Below are 18,472 nucleotides of genomic sequence, written 5' to 3'. Positions count from 1 at the left end.
ATCTTTCCAAAGAAGACCCAAGAAAGCAATTCTTACTCAAGAGACCACTCAAGGAAGAGCTTTGTCAGAGGGCTTCGGCCTCATGTCCCTCTGAGGGAGTCAGTGGCAGTGCCTTGCGAGGACCCTGGAAGTGAAGATAGCTACACCGAAAACGTTTCTGATGCTTATAGCCACAGTCTAAAGTGTATAGTAGAACAGTGTTTGCTGCTTTGGACTGGAGTTGGCAACTTCCCATTTATCCTTTTTAATAGCTTAGGTCGCATTAAAAGTAATCATTACAATGACGTAAAATAATAAATATTACACAGATGTTATAGATACCAAGTCTCTTCCACATATGTCTCTCCCAAGGACAAACTCACGATAAATAAGGAAGTTTCATTGCTGAGGCTTCTGTAGGTCACTGCCTAGACTGCATCTGTCCCCTTCTGCTCTTTGAGGACAGTTTTCACTTACACACAGCCCGACTGAGGTGACCAGCCTCCTGGAAGCACAGGGACTGGTGTACTCCAGTTTCTGAGGGACAGGGAGTCACTTCTGACAGGTCCTCCTGCCATGGCACAGTCCAGATAATCCCATCACAGGGGAAGTGTTATTGATGCAATATTAGATGCCCCCCAAAGCCAAGCATAGCATGTCTAGGCAAACTTTACAGGTTGTAATGTTAAGATGTCAGAGTTTAATGATAAGATGTCAATTCAAGTTGCTATGAATTTCCATATTTCTCAGTAGCTAAAAATAACAGTTTAAAAAATATATACACTTATAGCTGCAGCTTTAAGAAAAAAATATTTTATTTGTACCCCCCCCCAAAAAAAATAAGACATTGAGTTGGCAGCAATACTGTGGCAAGCTTCTGAATTTCTTCCCAGTGGTTCCAGACAAACCCCACTGATACAGCGTGTGCCACCCCTGTGAGGCGAGCTGCAAGCCAAGGGGTGTGCAGATTGATCTCCTGGCTTTGGACTTTCCAGCAGCTGTTGGTGGCGGCTGCGTCTTGGGGACACGTGGCTGGTGTGTTGGTGTGGGCGAGCAGCTTCAGTGAGCAGATTAAGTTAGAGCACACATTTCGGGAAAAACAGTTGGAAAAAGGTGGTAGATAGTGGTAAATAGACCTATAAACTAACCTGTTTTCTTTCTTGGGAAATAAAATAAAAGTTATATATATATATATTTGAATATATATATATCCCTGTATTTGATTATATATCTCACTGTATTTGATTATATATAACACAGTATTCCTATATATGTATATATTATATATATAATATATATAGTCAAACATGTAAATCAGACCTATATTTGAATATATGCATATATCTTCACAAACTATGTGTATGTAGATAAAGAAGAAATCTGGGGTTCTTTTTCATATAGTTGATGTGGATTTTAATAACACTGGTGTCCTCTTTGGAGACATTGCAGAAAACTTGTGATAAGAAAGCTCTTTTCTGAGCTCTGGAGCTTTCCCCCAACCCTTCTTGAGTCCAGGCCCTCTGAGAATGGAGGGAGCACACACACTGTCCTCAGCACTCACGCTGTCACCACGAAGGCCAGACGTTTAGGAGGAGGTCGATGAATGTTGACTGAATATATATGAAAGGAACATCAGTACTGTAAAGACTGTTAAATTGAGTTGGGAAATGAGCTTAGGAGATTAGAGAGTATTTATTGAAGCGAGGGACTGATGCCTCTTAGGGTAAATACAGTGACTGGGAGCCAGTAGCCCTAAGATCACCACAGAGGTGGGGACATGGCGCTGGCACCGGAGCAGGAGCCAGAGCTCTCATTGAAATATGAGTTGATTCTGACACACACCTCACTGGAGTGACAGACCACGGACGTCTACTTTCTAAGAAGTCTGGACCTCACAAAATAAACAGTAATAATAACAAGAATGCCTAACAGTGCATGCTGGGAAGAGAATAACACCTTCATTTCTCAAATCAGTGAGGAAGGTGCTACTGTCATACTTATTTTATACAGGGGAGAATTTCAGGTTTATGACTATTAAGTTCACCTTGCAAGAGGTGAGGCTACTAGAAAACTGTTCCTTTGGTATGTAGAAATATTTAAATTTTGTGTTATTACTGTTTACAAGGTAAGATTAATTATTTAAAATTACTCATCGTTTTCTTTGATAGAAGCACTATTAGTATAAATATTATGTTGTTATAAGTATTATTTCTGTTACTTTATGTATCATGCTTCTCTTCTATAGGGAGAGCAAGGCTTTGAAGGCATGAAGGGAGAAATTGGTGAAAAGGTAAATCTCTCTATATGTATTCTGTGAAGATAAATTGCACTCTTGAACATATCTTTAGATGTCATAAAGCTTCTATGATAGTGCTTCTGTCATAAAACTTCTATACTGAACTACATAAGCAATTCAATACTCTTATAGAAATAACTGCAAATATTTGCTTTAGTTAAAATAGAACTAATATTTGATACTGTCACAAATCTTTCTAAACTTATTTAAATGGCATTTAGACCTTTCTAGTTCAACCTCTTCCATGGATCCAAAATTCGAACACTTACTAAGCACTCTATTTCTGTGTCATAATGTCCTTGATCCCCCAGACCCCAGCCTGCACAAATATTCACCTGGTTTATCCATAACATTGCTTCCTGAAGGGACAAATGAGAACTAACTGTAACAGGGTGTTACAAAAATAAATGACACACTAAAGTTAGAACCATATCAAAGTTTAGTAAAAGGATGACTTTAAAGGTATGGGTGAGATCTTAAAAAAACCACAAGGATTTGTAAGAGCCAAGGTCATCATTCAGTGGACCTTTTAATTCCCAACAATAATCAGACCAGGTGGCATTGGGACCTGTTGGAGAGGTGAGGGACAGGAGCTGAGCAGAGCAGGCAGCCCAAGGCAATGTGTCCCAAAGGGAATCTAGGACCAGAAATGTTCCACACCTGTCTCCTGCTGGTGGTCAATCTAAAATGAGAGCCCCTTGGGGGGTGCTGGACCCAGAGCAGGATGGGTAAGGTGGACAGTGAACCTTGAGCTACCAGCCCCCTACCCAAAGGGCTATCCTCTCAGGATGCCTTCTTAAAGAATGGTCTCAATAAATAATTACTGAAGCCATCAAATAGTTTAAGTAGAAAACTACTTAAAGAATCATTGTTTTATGAATATTTTTGTTGTTATCAAGAAGAGAAATGCCTATTCAAGAATGTCTCTTCAGATGATCATTTGAAAATGCTTCTGCATTCTAAAAAACCTACTTTTGTTTCAAAATAAAATAGCAACAGTATCATGTTTTGTTTCCTAACTCTTGTGTACATCAAATGTCATGTAATTGGAATGCCAGGAGGAGGATGATAGCATCGCAAATTAGACAGTGTTGCCTGCATTTAGCTGCCTTAGACAGCGATCAGTTATTCGCTTCTTCAACAAGTATTTATAGAAACAATGAGCATCTATTACAATTATAAGGCAAATTACACACATTGTATGCTACATAATAATTACTTTCCCCCACTGAACTTTGAAGAATACAAAAGGATAGCCATACGATTACCATGCAACTGGGGAGAATTGCATTAAATTGTGAGTATTTTAAATGTGGGTCTCTCAAAAAAATGTGGGTCTCTTTTTAAAAATATTCTTTAAACATTTTTGCTTTAGAATAACATAGAGGCCATAACTTAGAGACCATGTCTTTAAATAGATGCTATACTTACGCATAATGATGATTTACTAGTGGAAATTTACCTGTGGGAATAAGTTTGACTCACCAAGGTTATACACATTCGGTACGACATAGTCACTAACATGCTAAAATTGTATGCTGTGTGTATACTTGGAAATGAATGTGTTTTCACAGGCCAAGAGGCAGAGAAAAAAATATAGTTTTCTTAGAAGATTTCTGTGCTCGTTCACTCATACCTGCTAGATTGTATTCAAATGGGCAATTTTTACAATACTTACGGGGAATCACTGAAATATGTCTAAACAAAAACAACCAGTAGAAAAAAAATAATTAAAGAGAATCATAATTCTAATGATTAACAGTCAAAGGAAGGAAACATGAAATAACTCTTACGTTAAAAAATATCCTGCTTTGATTATTACTTATTGTGCCTGCTGAAAAAAAATCCCTGTGTCCTGACCTATACCATATATACTTTTCATAGAGACATAATTGAGATCACGCGGTTCACTATTTTTAGAGGAGACTTAAGCAGGCATCTGTGAAGCACTTGTTTGGGTGGTAGAGCACCGTGAGGTCGCTGGGTTGCTGGCAAGGCATTAGTTTCTGAACACAACCAATCGGTCTAATGTGAATCTCACTTCCCTGTGTGAAACTGAATAAATAATTGTAAAATGACCCAACTTACTTTTTAAATTCCCTCCTTACGCTCTCTTCTGTAATTAAAATTTAACAGTTTTGAATGACATCAATTGTCAAGTAATTAAAAATAATAAAATTCAGGGAGTTGTTAATGGTCATAGGATTTTCACGTCTACCAAGGACATGTAGTTGTTGGTCAAATAATAAAGATTACATCAACTTTGAAAGATACAATATTAGGTGAGGATTTCTAGGTGATAATTTTGTAACCAAGGGGAGACCATGTGGAGACATCTGTTGCTTCTTATTTTGGCTAGAAAATTAGTCGTCAGGCCAACTTAACTCACTAGACTAAGTGATTTCTAAAAAGTAAAATATACTGTCCACATGTGGAGGAATGCATTTGACAGAACAGTCATGCCTTGATATCCTTGGGAGGTTGGTTCAAAGACTTCCCCACAGTACTAAGATCTTCAGATGCCTAAGTCTCATATGTACAGACCCACGAATCAGATGTACACTTTATATCACCTCCAAGTACTTGAAATCAACTTCCTTGGTTACATTTATGTAGTACGACGGGAGGAGACTCTGTCAAAAGATATTTTCAAATTTGAAACAATAGAGTTACTTTATGTATAAAAGAAAAATAAAACTTCATTTGAGTGGTAATATAAATATGGTGTATCAGGTAACTACACCAAAGAATGCTTTTGCTTTTTTTTTTTTTTAACCTAATGTCATAGGCTTCTTAATGTTAGGTAAAGTAAAATTGAGGCAGATCAAATGGAAAAAGCAGGTCAAAGGTGGAATGTCTTTTTAGGATTGACTGTTAAAGCTTTCTTGGCAATTATACTTATATATTCAAAACCAATGTAAGAATGTTAAATACTGTTATTATAAATGTGGGAGTTTCCAATCCTCACTTTAAATGGCTGTCAATATGTCACTTTACTTCCTGAGAATTCTCTCTTGGTTCATCTTACAGAATTTTACCAGGTAGCAGGCTGTTAAAAGGTTTTTCATTTACCCTGTTAATGTGTGCAAAACTTCTTCAATATTTAGTAAGAACTTTCATTCAGCAGCTGACTTGAAAATTAAGAGAACAGATGGAATAATATAATCACTATGACTTCAAAATTCAGACCAATTTATCTGTGGCCACTGAGTATTGGTGTAGGACTAACCATGCCAACTTTCAATTATGCATGGTAGCAGCAGTTGGGACAGGGAGTTGCGGTCTGACAGCCAAGCCAGGGGCTTAACATCAGTCATTACAGATTGTGTGTTGAATTTTTTCAATTCTTTATAGTGCTAGTGAATAGCTAATTAATCTGAAATATGTTTAATCTCCTGGAGTTGCGCCACTTATTAGTAATTATGGAGTGTCAAAGAAGAGAGGAATCGAGAGACACACAACAGACAAGAGAGGAATAATTATCAAGGACCATTGTATTTCATGAACATAAAGATCTTTTGAAGTACTATTTTCAGTGCTTGTGTAGTGTTCCATTGCATGATGTGACATTTTATTTCACTGGTCCCCTGTTGGAGATTTAAGTTTTTCTCATGTATATCCTTGGTGATGTCAGAGAAGTCATTTCAGGACAATAATAAAAGTAGAAGCCAGGCTGGAGTTTGCTAAAAGGTGAACTTCTGTGTGTTTGGAAAAGTGAAGAGACTGTGTGAAAATCCACTTCAAGACTGGCTATGGAAGGCACTATAGCCATAGGGCAGTAGCAGGAGAAAGTATGGATTGCTGAATAAAACTTTGATAAAACCCAAAGCAGTGCTGTAGATAAGAAATACTCTTACATAGAAAATTGTTGGTAACTTACCCTTCCAAAGAACTGTGACTTTAGCCAGTAATCATATATTTAAGAAATTCCTATGAAAACCAAGAAAAAAGTATCACCATTGTTATTTAACAATATTCTAGAATTCCTGGCCTATGACAATTTTACTTCTGAATTGAAGCATAATTTAGATCTGTCCATTTCTCTGCATTTGCCTCAACATCAACACTCTGAATTATGTATTACTTACTTGCTAATTAATCTCCCTGTTTTCAGTTTTGTTCTGGCCTTATCTATTCTCCAAATGATATCCAGATGGATCTTTACAAAACTAATCAAATGTTCCAATTTTTAAAATATTTTAGCTGCTCTCATTATGTTAAGATCCAAATCCCTAACATGTCCTGCAAAGCCCTGTGCAGCTTGGCCTACACTTGCCTCTTGGATCTCATCTCTGGCACTTCCTCCCGTGTGTGTGTGTGTGTGTGTGTGTGTGTGTGTGTGTGTGATGCTGAGGATTGAAAGCTTCCACCAAGCTCTAGCTCTCAGCCTGTTTTTCATACTTTATTCTGAGCCCTGGTCTCATTAAGTTTCCCAGGCTGAGCTTGAACTTGTGATCCTCTTGTTCTGTCCTCCCATAGTGTGGTCTGCACTTGTGTGTTGTGCTTTTTCCTCAGCCAAACCAGTCTTCTTTTGTCTCAGATGTGTGCGTCCGTGTCTTCATGGCATGGAAAACATTTTCTTTAGCCTTGACTCACTTCTATTCATTCATTACATCTTAAAAGTCATTTTATTTTTATTTTTTATCTTCTAAAGGGAGTACAAAATTGTATTAAAACAAAAAAATTACAAGTGAGACAGAATTTCACTTAACAAAGTAGTATGAATTTCACGGTATTTGTTGTAAGGCATAGTGTTTTCTTCGAAGCAGTTATTCATATTACCAGATATATGCATGTAGAATTGGAAGAAGAAAGAGAAAAGAAATGTATAACAATTTAAGAAGAGAGAAAGTACAAACAATTGAAAAAAGGAGACAAAGCAAATGAAGCATTAACTGCTCCTTTCCACAGGCCGGCAGAAATGCACAGTATTGTCCAAAGCATCCTGCTTACATGCATAGATAAATCTCTTTCTCCCACTCTCTCTCCTGCCCTTCTCAACTCAGAAACTCTTTCTTTTTGAATAAAAGTCACTTTCTTAATTTGATGGAGTGACACAGTTCTGTAATCCTGGACACTCGGAAGGCTAATGTAGATGGATTGGAACTATGAGACCAGTTTGTGAAATTTTAGTGACATGATCTCAAAATAAAAAGTAAAAGAAAGAATGGGGATGTGACCCAGTGGTAGACCTTCTTAAGTTTAATCTGCCATATACTCTCTCAAAAAAGTTATTTTCTTAGACATTTCTTTCCTTCTTTATCCATTTATCACAATTCTTTATTATAGTATAGAATTTTTGTTTAGTTCTCTGATTCCCTCAATAGAGTAGGAGCTCCATGACAGCAGGGACCTCATTCATGTATAGTTTTATCCCTAATGCCAACGCAATGCCTAATGCATAAAAGAATTCAATCAGTTCATAACAGCAGTAGTAGTATAGCCAAGGTTAAGTAATACGGCTTTTTAGCTTTCTAAAATATTTAATAATTGTTTTGATGAATAGTAGCATGAACCTCTGCTACTGAGATTGTGGTGTATAGGTATATGCACAGTGTATTTAATACAGTATGTATTTACTATATTACATTAATTTCAAATGAATGTTCTTTAGAATTGTGTTTCAAACAAGACAATACACAAAACAGCAACATGTTTCATAGTATCCTTAAATATCCACAGAATAAATTGGTTAACTTATTTCAATTGTTTAAATATGTACATTACATTTCCTTTTGGTGGGTACATACACATCTTTTCTTTTTTTTTTTTTTTTTTTTTTTTTTTTTTTTTTTTTTTTGTAAAACCAGGGATTGAACTCAGGCCCTTGCGCTTGCCAGGGAAGTGCTTATTCTACTGAGCCATCTCCCTGGCCTCCATACACATCTTTTAATACCACATATGACCATGGCTTTCCTGTTGAGTGGTAGTGGGTGTCAAAAGCCATCTTCTCACTGCAGTGACAATGTTTAGTTGCACTTAGAGTGCAATTTGGGACTGTAATGACTTTGTGCTTGTTTTGCCAAGGAAATCTATAGATTTATTATTTTGTTATCGGAAGACAAAGAAAGATAGGAATTCAGAGGCATGGGGCAAGGGATAAGTAGGAAAGGCATGGTCCTAGCTTTATATTCCAGTAGTTTCTTGCACCTTGGGGTTGAGTCTAAAAGTGGTTGTATAGTTGGTGGAATTTGCTTTTTTTAATATATTAATTTTATCTAGAAAGAAGTAGCAATGAGACAGTTTCAAAATAGGTTAGTAGAACAGTTACAATAATTAATACATTGTATATTGTTGTGTTTGTAGTATTCGCAGTACAAGATGCAGATATGATACCTTGTCTAAACAGTATTAGTTCAAAACTTTCTTCTCATTGAACTAAGTCATAAGACAGTCCTGCCACAATGTTGTATATGGCTAGATTTCTAAATTTCTGTGTAAAAAATTTAGAATTTGCTTTGATTTTGACTTTCACTCCACTGTCTGAACTCTCAGGTCTGGGCTGCAGCCACCTTGCACTTGCTGTCCTGGGCTGTGCTGCCCCTTTGGTTTTGATCAGGAGCTCCCGTACCTTTGCTCCACGGGGCCCTCCCATCTCCATTGCCTCCTCCGCTTGCTTTACTTCCACTCCATCCATGCCCAGCTGCCCCATCAGTTCCCTTTCTTTTATTTTCACTTGGGCTGCTTTAAAAAGAAAAGACAGCCTTTAATACAAATGTATGAATTTACGAGCAGGTGACTTAGGAACACCTTTAAGGAAAAGATCCACGATGCAGTCCCCACTGCCGACTCTTGAGCATTTCTGACTGAGACTGGGTTTCAAATTAAGAATAAGATAAAGGCAACCCTCACATTTAATGGTAAGTTTTAGTGAGAAAAAAAAATGTGCTTTGCAAATTTTAACAAAATGTGTTTAAAAATTAATCTAGGAATTGCTTCTGCTTAACATAATCATCAAATAGTCACAATTTTTGTTTTTAGTAAAGCTCTTAAGAAATATATTTTATTAACCAAATCTCTTTGTTAGAGCTACATCCCAGATGGCAGGAAAATAATTAATTCCATATCACCAAATAGTAGTTGACAGATGGATTGTTTTCACTTAGAAGCTGCTGGCATCAGAATGTCACAATCAGTGCAAAAGCAATGCACTGTATAGGAATTTATGAACAAGTGTCTCCCAGCATTGCTGAGAATTCCAGTATGCAGGAAAGAGAGATGCTGGCCCAGCTCCTCTTCCAAGTGGATAATGTGCAGTGACCGGCTGTGTAAGAAGTTATCCTCCCGGCTTATGATCTTCTGCTACTTCTTAATCTAATATCATCAAGAAATGATCCTGGTTTTTGCTTTTCCTCGCTAATCCTCACAATCCCCGTTAAGCCACGTAATTCCCCCATCAGGGTTCTGCAGTGGAGCACGAATGAGTGAACACACCGACTACCATTGACATGGGCTTTGTCTCTTCCACCTTCTCTTCCATCCTCTTTGTATCCTGTTGATTATCAGATCATATGAACAAAAGTAAAGATAGAATGATAAAGCACTGATGCCCTGGGCAAATATTTTGTCAAATGTTATTTTAAGTACTGCACTTGTCCGGCCCTGGGAAGTGTGGCGATGCAGATGGTCTTAGCTGGCTCTTTTCCCAGGGCTCACTGATTGTAATCTTGCCTCCCACTTAAGATTTACTTGTGTATACAGATGAATCACAGAGTTGATATCATGGCTTAAAGCACAGAGCTCGGGCACGTGATATCACCCGGTACACAGGTCAGGTGACGGGGTCTTCCTTAAATTAGCGGGGACTAAGAAGAGCGACTGAATTCAGTCTCACACTTTATTCACATCTTGACACTGTGCTCCACAGGGTTCCAGTTGTTAATGATAATAACAGATAATTCTAAGTTCATTGAGCCAAAAATATTTTGATCAATATTTGATCATTCAGTGTTCCTGATTCCATGACTGGCAAAATTTTGGAACACTTAAGACTGCTGCACTGTGTTAGAGACTTCCATGACAAGATCTCGAGCTTGGCTCACTTCTGTGCTTCATGGGTCACCTTAGAGGCCTCCTCCCATGGCCTTTATGTGAGATGCAGGAACTCACTGTCTCTATTACTCTCATGTTCCCAGTATTCTGCCTTCTTTTGAGTGGTAAAATCTCTAGGCAGCATGGCAGAGTAAAGGAATCAGAGGTGAGTTCTAAACCAGCTCCAGCTCCCCTTAATTGTGTGTCTACTTCCAAGTCTTTTTCTGGAAGAGGAGTGGGTGAGCTGAGATTACCTCTGAAATCATAAATTTTAGAGTTAAAGTGAGTCTCAAGACAAGTGAGTCTCCACTGCTGTCAGGTAGTTTCCTTGAAACAAAATGAAAGCATCTGTCCTTACATGTGGCCACTTTCAGCTTTGAAGTTTTAGCTTGGTGTGCCTACTGGTCAATTTTTACCTTTGATCTTGGCACCTACTATAGTAGTCACTTTTTTCAGCTTTTTAATGACCATGAATTTTATATACATAAATTCTGGGTCCAGGACTAACTCCTGAGAAGACTGACCAAGAAGAGGCTGGACATAGAGTCTGGTGTGTGCTCAGCATTGGAACTGCTTTTAAGGCCAAACGGAAGTGAAGCTAAAACGATGTCCTTATTCAACCACTTATTCAATACCACACGGAAATTTAACTCACTTCTATCCAACACGTCCTTAGTTAAAAGTTTACCGCCTAAAGTAAACTGAAATCATACCATTTATATGAGTTTTGGACATGAAGTCCTTCTTGCGAAAATCTTATTAGTCATCTTATTCCTTAAAGCTATTTGTTTAATAATCAGATTTGGAATTCTGCTAAGGATCTATATAAAAAGCCATCATTTATATATATGAATCATTCATATATATTATATAATCACATATAATTATTATTCATCATTATTACATTATATAATTGGTAAGGAACCATTGCATCTAAACCTTTTCTTCTGTAACATTCTCAGTGATTCATGTCAGTGGCTCATTACCATGAGCCTTAGTTATCAATCCTTAATCTATTTTCTCCTATCTGAATGACTGGTCTCAAGGGCAGTGATGCTAAAATCAATTAAAAGACCTTTAACTTATTTCCAAAGCTATCTGATGTCTATTGGAGTCCAATACGATATTTAATTCCTTCTAAACAAAGTCTGCATTTTTAAATAAATTTATTTGCTAAACCACCCATTTATTTGACCCTGTAGTGCTTTATACCTGACTCTATGACCAGCAGGTGGACAGCAGAGGTACAATCAAGAAAGCCTGCTTTCATAGAGCATGGGTGAGGTGCTTAACTGTGGTTAGCAGGAGATGTAGTGGGAAGGAATAAGAGGGGATACAAAACTTCCTAGGAGGGGATAGGGAAGTCAGGTAATGATTCCTGGGTGGAGGTCAGAGTTCTGAGGGGACCAGATGGAGTATCTAGTGTGTCAAAATGAAAACTAGAGACCACAGGAGAAAGAAAATGGACAGTTAAAAAGTGAGCACAGCTTCAGACAGAATCCCTATAGGAGAAAATTGCCAGGAAATAACATCAAAAAGGGCTCACTGATCATTTGGTTGTAGACATATCTGGCTCAACTGCCACTGGTAAAGGAGCCCCCATCCTCCCCAGCATCCATCAGGGGCCAGTGTCTGCAGGAACACTGATGTTTCTGGAAGGACTTGGACACTTAGAAGACCATTCGAGGTCTCTAGACAAAACTTGAAAGTCTTGGGCTGGAATAAGTAGATTTCAGTCCAATTTTTTGCTTGGTATTTTCTGGGAATCTCTGACACTATTTTATTCATTAGTTTATGGAAACTGAGCATTTTAGTCTAATGGGAGAAGTTGATTTGGCCTCTGTTATTCTGCTAGTTAAGATCTTGTGATAACCCAGATTATCTTCTCTTCCTTTTGATTAAAGAAGAAAAAAAGAGAATAATAGCCACATTTATAAGTTAACAAATCTAGTGTATGATTATCGAGTAAGTAGAGAATTTTTCATTTTTCCTAGCAGCCATAATCATATTTTTAAAAAATGAAAGAAATGCTTACAGTTTTCAGTGATCTAACTCCAGTAACTCACTCTCAATGCCCAGTATCTTCCTGGGTACGTCCTCCTGGATTGTCTCAGAAGTCCCCAGGGATTCTGAGTGTGTGGCTTGTGTGACCTCACCGGTGTGTGCGCCCACATCATGGCCTCTTTGTTCTCTAGAGAAAGAGTCAGAAATATCGGGTGTGATGTGAGCTGGCACCTTAAGCTTTTGCTGTGTCTTCCCTGAGAATGACATACAGCAGTTGAGATGTATATTTTCATTGCCACTGAGAGAGAGCGGGTGTGTGTGTTTAACATTTTACCTTCCATCTGTAGTTTTAGTGTTGATGGAATACTTAGAACAGTTTGATTCTTTGACAAAATGGAAAAAAAAAAAAAAAAAAGAAAAGAAAATTCCATGGGCAGCAAGATAGCTCAGTGGACTAAAGTGCCTGCTTAGGCAAGCTTAGGCAAGCACAGGGGCCACAGTTTGATCTCCAGCACCACATCCCGTGCCAGCCCTGCCCCTATACGGGCTGAACTGGCCAAAGTCCTGGTGTAGTGGTGTAGGCTGGTAATCCCAGCGCTGGGGAGGCTGAAAGCAGGAGGATCACTGTGAGTCTGAGCTACATGGTAAAACCCTACAACAACCAAGTACATTAAAAATAAAAATAATAATAAAATAAAATTTAAAAATTAAAAAATAGCAGAACACATAAATAATAACAAAAACAAGTTTGTTTTCTCATCTTTTTTCATTTTTTTTCTTTTTTCTCTAAATTTTTTATCACTTTTTTTCTTTCTTTTTCAAATTTTGCATGCATGTATCTGGTAATCCAAGCAATTAATTTGAAAACACTATGCAATGCAACAAACACTGTCACATTACTTTGTTTAGTGAAATTCTGACACTCAGGGTTTGTGTGTGTGTGTGTGTGTGTGTGTGTGTGTGTGTGTATTTTAGGGAAGGGTCTACAGGGTGTTCAGGGTCTCACTACTAGATCAGACTCATAGTGATCCACCTGTTTACAGCCTCTCAGGAGCTGGGATTACAGGTGTGCACCACCATGCCCAGTCTCAATTGCTGTCTCAGTGCATGCCCTGGAGCAGGGCCGGCACGGTAGGCCTGGGATCGAACCCCCGTCCCCTGGACTTGTTTGCAGGCACTTTAATCTGCTGAGCTCTTTGGCCGGCCCCGTTTAGTGAAAGTCTGTATCATTTCTAATTTTTTTCTTTTGCATTACTATTCTATATTCTCATTGAAAACTTTTTTTCAAAAAGAAGTAAAGGAAAGCCAACTTATTTACCTTCCATCAGAGGGTAAACAAAAATAAAACTCATAGAAATTAGTGCCACCGGAAGATATCCTAAAACCTTAGGGATATATCAAGATGTCACTAAGACATTAGGGTGACATTTTAAATGAGGGTGAACATATATAGCACAAATTTTGTTTAAAAAACAAAATTAAAAACTAAATTTTTATCTTTTTTTTTTTTTTTTTTTTTTTTGGCGGAACCAGGGATTGAACTCAGGCCCTTGCGCTTGTCAGGGAAGCGCTTATTCCACTGAGCCATCTTCCCAGCCCCTAAATTTTTATCTTATACAATAAAAAGTCTCAAATAAATTAGATGCAAGTTAATAAATATGATTGCTACTGATCAAACAGAACACTTATAAATTGTAGGAAAGAAAAACAAACTTAAAAACTGGTTTCCTTTTTTTTTTTTTTCCATAATTTTATTGAGAAACAGATAGCAATGAGACAGTTTCAAACCAAACTGGTAGGACAGTTTCAATAATTAACACATTGCATACATTCTTCCTAGTGGTTAATTGCTGTACAAGATGTGGACATGATATCCTATTTACAAACACCATTAGGACAAATCCCTCTATTCATTAAGAGAATGTAGCTATATATCTATTCTAACCACTTTGAATACACAGATACAAAATGGACATTCATCTGTATCCCCCTTTTTTTGTTAAGTTCCGTTATTTGAATATTATAGGTGTGTAAACTCAGCAAAATATTCTAAAAGAGTCCAGTAGCCCATAATAGTATTGGGTCTTCCACTTGACTGGCAAAAAACTGGTTTCCTAAGTGAATTCCTGCAAAACATATAAAGAGTTCACTAAAAATAACTAGGAAAATACAACTATATTCATTACTGTGAAAGGAAGTGGGGAAGCCATTCAAAACTTACTGGTAAATAAAGTACCAGGATGAATTGGTTTTTGGTAGAGTGCTGTCTACTCAGTGTTATTCTGACCACACTAAGCCAAAGAAAAGATGAACAGTTCCTAAGAAATCTGCATAATTTTAATAACAAACCAAATAAATATGAAAGTACAACTACATTTTATTTATGAATGTAGACACAAATATTTTAAGTAATATATTAGCAAACATAATTCAACCAACAATCAAAAGATCTGTTAATATAAATAGTGAAAAAAAACCAAGAATTTTGGGAACATTTGAATCAGACACTGTATATATGAATGGAATCAACATGAAACAAGGTCTAAAGGGATAGATGTGGATAGCATTTTTAAAATGATAACATTATTGATTCAAAATTAATATGTAAGTGTTAGGGTTAGAAAAATGTTAATATATAAGCTTAATTCAATTGAGATGGTAATTGCAACATTTAAAAAATTTTGCTCCAAAGTTAGGTAAAATTTTCTAGAGTTTCTAAGGACAAATAAATACTTGAATATATTAAATTTTTTGAGGAGAAACAATGAGTTTATTAGACATCATAGCCTTCTATAATAAGACCATAACAATATAAATATTGTATTATTTGGGGCCAGGGAGATAGCTCAGTAGAATAAGTGCTTGCCTGGGAAATGCAGGGTCCTGAGTTCAATCCCCGGTTCTGCAAAAATAACTAACTAACTAAATAAATAAATAAATAAATATTGTATTATTCAGGATAAAGATTCATGGAATAAAATTAAGGACCTAGAACTGATCTCAGAATTCAGGTGAATTTAATTTAGTAAATTTTGCAATTTCAAAATTTGATCCTTTATTTCGTAGAGTGCTAGCACTACTGACTATTCATGTAAAATATTTTGCATGTATATGAAAAATTAATTTGAGATAGATGAAAGATTTGTGTAAAATTCTAAACAAAGTACATATTTTGCATTTGTAAAACATCTAAGGATGAGGTGTACCTAACTAATATTTGAAGTTCATGGACTATAAGTGAAAGATAAGTAGATTATATGGAAAACTTAAAACGTTTCAGTGGAAAAGGACCATAGCCAAAATTGTATAGAAAATTATAACTGTACATTTATAATTAACAAGCAGCCAATTAATGCTTGTACTTCTCAGAGGCTTTTGAAGAATCAATGCAAAAGACAATTTTTATTGGATAAAATGCATGCATAAGCAGTTCACTGACAAACTCAAAATATTAACAAACATGTGTAAGCCTCTGATTGCCAGTAGGCAGTGATATATAATTTAATGCAATTATGAGATAGGACTCTGCACCCGGCACCCAGGCACCTGCTCTTGGCTGCAATCCAGGGACAGAAGTCATTCTCATACATGGCAGGTGGTTTTGAAAAGCAACTGGAGAATATTTATTCAAAAATTAACAATGCATCCTCTTTTCACCTCTCGGTCACTTTCTTTAGAATTTGATCTATATAAGGTGTACCACCTCCATGAGATGTTGTTTATTTTTTTAGTAGTGTAAAGCTTTAATGCCACTCCTAATATAAATTCAGTCAAATGCAAACAGTTACAGAGTTCTGGAACAGTATCTCTACAGAGTTGGCACACAAATGTCATAATACAGATTTTTTTAGGTATACAAACAGACTGTACAGAGGTCCTGCTGGTGTGGAATGCAGTGTATTTATGGAAAGATGACTTGTAGTGACAGCAAACTGGAAATAAGATGAATGCCATCAGCAGGGAATACATGAATAAATTATGGTATGTCTGTGTCATAGAGGAATATTACAGATCTGGTGGAGAGCGTAAACTGGGATTATACCGCGTAATCTAGATTGATTTTTGGATGGTAATACTGAGGAAGGAAATGCAACTACACACATAAATATATATATACATATATAAAGTATATATACATATGTGTATGTAATTTTTAAAACAAGAAGATAAGGAAGTGTGTTGTGTACATATCCAGTTGTGATCACGAGTTTAGAGAAAAATATTGTAAGGATATATACAAACTTTAAAATGTCTGACATCTACAAAAGGGGTAAAATTTTCTAAAAATTAAGGCAGATTTATTATATTTCAAAACACATATGCACATTATTTTTAAAATATTTTATATTTATAGGGTTGGCCAGATAGCTCAGCAGATTAAAGAGCCTGCTTAGGCAGACACAGGGGCTGGAGGTTCAAGACTCAGCCTGCTGTGCTGGCCCCACTCCCAGAGCATGCTGAGAAAGAGATTGAGACTGGGCATGATGGTGCACACCTATAATCCCAGCGCTTGGGAGGCTGAACACAGGAGAATCACTATGAGTCTGATCTGTGTAGTGAGACCCTGTAGACCCTGTACTAAATACATTAAAACATTTATAAACTTTACTGATTTGTATACACTTTAATGTTGCAAAACATGTATAAATATCATACATTCATAACACAGTCAGATTCATATATCACATATTCTCTAGTTCACATATAAATATTTCATGAGAAAACATTTTAAAATCTGTACTATCATATACACTTTATGTATTTAGTCTTTAAAATCAAATTCCATGTATGTTTCAGATAACATTTCATTTTCTTTTGTTTATGATGCTAAGGATCAAACCCAGGTACTTGCTTCGGCAAGCTTAGGTCGAGTGCACGGGGCCACAGTTCGATCCTGTGCCACACCAGCCCTGCCCTGAGGGTGGGCTGGGCTTGGCCACAAAGAAGAAAAAAAAAGAAGTATGTATGCATGCTAGATAAGTACTACAGCATTAAACTGAACTCTACCCAAGTCCTATGTAATTTTTTAATTAAAAAATAAAATAAATGGATCAATGATAGGAAAGGCACCTATATAACTGCTATAATAATCCATAGTATTTATATTGTTTGGTCAATCTTACATGGCTATATCCAGTAATATGAACAACTACTTTGAAGATAACAGTATGCCACATAACAACCATTGTTAATTTTCCATCGTCTTCTTTTGAAATTCCATATTTTTTTTATTGTTGTCTTTAAAATAAAAAAAAATACAGTTCAGAAATTTTGGTCCCTTTAGTTATTCACATTCTCACGTTGTGAAGAATTAAATAAAATCTGAGTCTTTTTTTTAAATCCATAAATGAAATGGAATTGAAACTACAACATCAGTAAGTGATGGATCATGCGCACCATTGGCATCATCGTAACAAGGAAGCTGGGAGGACAATGGCAGAGAAGGGACAATTCAGCAAAAATAGAAATGAAAATACAGAAAGGAAAGTGCAAGGAAGAAACTCAGTCTGGCCTTGAGCTCACTTTGTAGCCCAGGTTGGTTTTGAATTCTCAGTGGTCCTCCTGCATCAGCCCTCTGTTTGTTGAAAGCCTTAGTCCACATAAAAATATTGAAAATCAAATTTTCTGAGTTTTTCTTGATTACCTAATTACATAATAAATTTTTAGAATTTGATGATATAGTAACATAATTTTCTTTCTTTTCCGTTAATGTAGTCGTCGGTCACGGGGTTTGATTTTTCAAACAGTGATCCAGTGCTGGGTTCGTAGTGAAACTCATTGTTAATAACTCATTGTTAATTGTGGAATTAATTTGCCAAAATGGAATTAGGATTTTTGCATCCATATTTATGAAAAGCATGAGTGGCCCCTTTCATTGAATTTCCTCATCAGATCTGTGTATCAATTACTTTGGGTTCACAAGATCTCTTGACAGTTGTTACCTCTCTTCTGTTCTCAGAAAAAGTGTGTATGGTATTCATTTTGTAGTGATTGTTACTGACCATTGACCAAAAAAAATGAACAAGGGTTTGAGGTGACTATGTGAACAGATTTTCAGTTACAGATCAAAGTATTTTACTCTCCTTCTTTGGAGTCTTCCTGAATTTTTTTTTTTTTTTGTATGTGTGTGTGTGTGTGTGTGTGTGTGGTATCAAGGATCGA

Source organism: Octodon degus, unplaced genomic scaffold (assembly GCF_000260255.1).
Source record: "Octodon degus isolate 3935 unplaced genomic scaffold, OctDeg1.0 scaffold00061, whole genome shotgun sequence".
Taxonomy (NCBI): domain Eukaryota; kingdom Metazoa; phylum Chordata; class Mammalia; order Rodentia; family Octodontidae; genus Octodon; species Octodon degus.
The sequence above is the reverse complement of the archived record's forward strand: the minus strand, read 5'-3'. Positions refer to the sequence as shown.